The sequence below is a fragment of the Mastigoproctus giganteus genome, chromosome 10 (assembly GCF_048544385.1).
Source record: "Mastigoproctus giganteus isolate SK-2022 chromosome 10, ASM4854438v1, whole genome shotgun sequence".
Classification (NCBI taxonomy): domain Eukaryota; kingdom Metazoa; phylum Arthropoda; class Arachnida; order Uropygi; family Thelyphonidae; genus Mastigoproctus; species Mastigoproctus giganteus.
The window spans coordinates 11397781-11402286 of record NC_143584.1 but is presented as its reverse complement, the minus strand read 5'-3'; the positions used below and the strand labels follow the sequence as shown (position 1 = coordinate 11402286).

Sequence of the window (4506 nt, the reverse complement as noted above, 5' to 3'; positions counted from 1 at the left end):
AATCTAACAAATTGAATTTTTGGCACGTAATAGTGTTTTCCATTCTAAAATGTTTTTTTTTAAATAATACAGTACTAACTAACTTTATCCCGAAGTTTTAAGAAAATTCACATTTTCGAGGTAAGTTTTAAATTAGAATTACTGGCAAGTTACGATAATAACCCAACAAACATTTGAACAAATCAGACCCAAATATCTAAATTCTCACGTAGCTGGAATAATAAAGTTTGAATTGCTTCGAATAAAATTTCGGTTTATGGACATTAACATAAACCAACAGTTTATGCATTGATCTATAGAGAAAGATGTTTTTCCTTAGAGAAAAATAAATAATAAAAATATATAAACTGCTCAGTAAAATGTAAATAAGCTGCAGATTAATGTTTATTATTATAAGCTCATTTACAATTAGATTTTTATTTATTAATTTTGAAATTTCTTTCATACTAAACATCCTATGTATGTCCGATATTGTAATGGAAACCATCTAACAAAGAGGATAAACGTAATGGGGGTGTAGCTCAGTGGTAGAGCGTTCGCTTTGCATGTGAAAGGCCCCGGGTTCGATCCCCGGCACCTCCAGTGGCTTTTTTTTTTTTTATTTTCTCTTTGCTACTAAAAGAAGTATTCTTCAGTACTGTACTAAAATTCAATGTTTTGCGATACTTTTTCATACATTTAATGTAATTAATTTATATTTATAAGTATGTAGGTATCACAACTTATTTCATAAATAACAGATTATTGCACTAGGAGGAAAATATACAGTACCGGCGCGAAATATTAGACGCCCAGGGCTGGTGCTAGATTCACTCACTCTGGAAGAACTGCATTCCAGAGGGTTAAAAATGTGAACCAAAGTGTGTTTTCTGTACTTAGGCTTAAGTTTCACGAGAACTTCGAATTTTGCTTGCATTCCTAATGAGTTACATTTTAATTTCATGTCACACTTTGCAATCGTATTCTTCAGCTTCACAAAGAGATTAAATTAAGAGATTAAATTTAATTAACCGATGGCAGGAAATTCATTTTCATTATGACCATCTGGTTAGCTGCACTGTTCCACGTAATTTGTGGCATGCATTTATTTATGTGAAAGGCTCCTGCCATCTGCGTTAAGCTCGTTGAAGAAGCCTGCTGGATGTTATCAATGAAATAAATGGATCAAATAATGGACTAAATACATTAAGTCCACTTTATTAATAAGTAAGCTATGATAAATTGAAATCTGTACTAAAACCATTAACGACTAGTTATTGCAACAATTTTCCCAGAGTTATACTTCAATTACGTTGCTCTTATACTTTTCATAGGAGAAGCATACTAGAAGACTGCCGTTTCGGTGGTTATTGTTATCTCATCAGTGAGTGCACCATACATACCATAAGTTTTCGGTTTTATATATGAATTATTCAAGTACACCGCTTGACAAAATTAACAGAACACGTAGAAAAGGCAGTGTAACTTATGAAGCTTGGGATGACTCGGGACAAAATTTGGTACCATAGAATAACGATGAAGTGAGTAGACGGCGAGAAGCTTGGGACAGGTATAAGGGACATTTATAGGGGTTGTATAAGAATTACCAAAATGGTCACATTACAGAAGTCAATACAACTTGCTCGAAAATACGGTCACATGACATCAGTATAGCATATGGTCTCCTCCAATGGCTAAATAGGACTGACAGCAGTGAACCATGGTCAATGGGTGTATATATGATTCTGTAGTAACAAATCCCATTCTTCCACCAGCGCAACAAGTGACGAGGAGTTAGCTACCGGCGTGCAATGCGATGCCCAAGGACATCCCACATGTTCGATGGCAAGTCTGGTGGATCTTAAGTTTCCAGATATTCCTCCACCACTTGAGCTGTATGTTTAGTGGCGTTATCTTGCATGAAAAGAAAATCCCGGCCAACAGCACCCCTGAAAAGTCACAATAGGTTTCTAGGATCTGTTGTCGGTACTTCTGCGCAGTTAACGTACCCTTATCAAAAACATGAAGAGGGGTGGGACCGTTGATCGCACCCTCTCATTATTTCGCCCTACACGAGAACACCCCCTCCACCGTAAGTGTCCCTTTCTCTGATGTTGGAAGGATGGTACTGCGTTCCTCTTTGTTTCCAGATGAAATGACGTCTAGATCCTGTTTGTAGGCTAAAGCGGGACTCATCAGAGAACAGAACTGCACTCCATTTGTCAGAGCTCCAAGTCACATGTTCATGGCACTAGTTTTGACGAGCTCTGCGGTGGTTTGGGGTTAATGGGATACAAATCACTGGCTTCCTTGTGTAGAGTCCACTTGAATTTAGCCTTCGTAACACAGTCTGGTTTGAAATGTTTTTACCTGTGTCCTCAGCAACCTGAAGAGACAGTTGATGACAGGACATCGTCTTATCCTTGATTGTATTAGCCTTTACTGTAAACCCCTGGCTTGTAGCCATGAAGGGTATTGTGTACGGTGTGTGCCTTTTGTATGCAATAAAGAGTTCTTCTTTTTCTAAAGTGCCACCTCCGCCTTCCATTCCCAGATTCAAGTCGTCCAACTGCTTGTCATCTCAAAGAATAATCTAAACGACGATATACAGAAACTTTGCTAGCAGGGATAAGGAGGTGATTATCCATTTGTATAAGCCATGGCTAGGCCGTTTCTTGAGTACTGCGTACAAATCTGGAGTTCTCACTTTAGGATGGATGTGGTCCTGCTGGAACGCGTGCAGAAGAAGGGCAACCAGATTGGTGAAGAGGGCAAAAGGCGTCAGTTCTGCAAATTGCAGCGTCTCCAGACTAGTCAACTGGGGGCAACCTGACCGAGGTGTTTAAAGCCGCATACTCAATCCATTTCTTGAATGGATTGAGTATGCGGAATGTTAATGGTATTCTTCCACTGCTGAGACTACAGACATGAGGGGGCATAAATTCTAGCTGAGGAAGGTTGGTTTCAAGATAGATGTGCAGAAGTTTGCCTTCAACCAGCAGGTGGTTGATTGTTGGAATAGGCTTCCATCTGTTGTTGTGGAAGTTAATGGGTTGAACAAATTCAACCAGACAAATTCTCGAAAGGGTACGGATGGGTGAATTGCGTTTTTTTTTTTTTTTTTTGTTTTTGGTTGATGCTATATAAGCTTGCTTTCTTGCATCATTTGCCCTTACTACTACAACAAAGAACTTGTCATTCCGAGTACTGGAGATGAGGCTATCCAAATGAGCAGGTCATAAAACGGGAATGAAGTAGTGTGTTCGCGACTTGTGTCTTTATAGTCATGAATAATTTGCATAATGTGCCGCTCTGTAATGTGGTAGATCAATTTCTATTGGATGCCTATCATGTGAAATATTCGCCTTCGCTGACACTATTCACAATAAAATATTCATGAAAAACATCTTGTTCTGTTAATTTTGTCGAGCAATGTAGATTTTAGATGTTTTTATAAATCGATTGTCAGCAATGGATTTTGGCAATATCAGTTTTGTGATAGCATTGCCCTATTGCATCACCCTAGTGGCAGTATAAATACATTGCCACGAGCCCAGTATTCTGTGCTATTGCAATAACTAAGTTTTCACAATTAACCCCACGTTGGAGTTGCATTGAACGCAGAGGGACATTCTACGCATGAAATAGCTAAAAGGATCACTGTAATCAGTCAACAGTGGCACGTTTATTATGAAAATCATCAGAAACTGTGGTAGACTAAACTGAAAGAAAGGAGGTGGACGTCCACGAATATCTTTTGCAGCCCAGGACAGATTTCTGGTCCGTTTGTGTGTCCGAAAGAGAAGATCCACAGATCTCAAAACAGCATGGACGAGGATACAGGAGTAAAGGTGAGTACTAGTATGAGCCAAGTAATTTAAAAAAAAAAATTATTGCTTTCGTAGAAATTTGGTTATTGTATGAACCATAAATACAATGCTGTTATTTTGGAGAAAAGTACTTATTTCTTTGTATATTTACCCATAAAATCAAATTTTTGTGCAATTAATAGTTTCATATGTGCATTATTATTACTAATTTATGTTCCTTCAGCTACTTCTAAATGATTAGCTGCCAGTATAAGAATTAACAACCTAAAAAACGAGGTAATGCAATTTTTTTGAGCACTACTGTAGTATCAATCGTGTTTAAGGCGCTTTTACACTACCCAAGCGTATTAACCAAATAAGGGGTGAATACAAATGTGCAGTGTGAATGCTAATTTAGAGTTGCAAGCATTTGTTTCCGTTAGCAACAGTGCGGTGCTTAATGCATGCAAACTGTCAAAAAGTTTCAGCACCAAGCGTTCGTGGCAAGAAATACCGAGCGAACTGTGCCACACGTTTACAGTTGCAGTTGGGCATTTTATTTGCATTACGCATTTCATTACGATTTGCCCAGCCAGTTTGTGGAACAATTTAAATAATCTGGTTAGCACGCTAATAATTTTAAAAATATTAATTTTTTGTTGACCGATGTGCAGAAAAGAAATTTTCAGAACGTTTTTTGTTATCAGTTTTCTAAATC

The 4506-nt window shown here is 37.9% G+C and overlaps 1 non-coding gene across 1 annotated transcript; it reads left to right on the top strand.

The window, feature by feature from the left end:
- Positions 1-510: 510 nt before the first annotated feature.
- Positions 511-582, top strand: TRNAA-UGC (transfer RNA alanine (anticodon UGC)). Its single transcript has one exon. It is a non-coding gene; the product is annotated as a tRNA-Ala (tRNA).
- Positions 583-4506: the final 3924 nt, after the last annotated feature.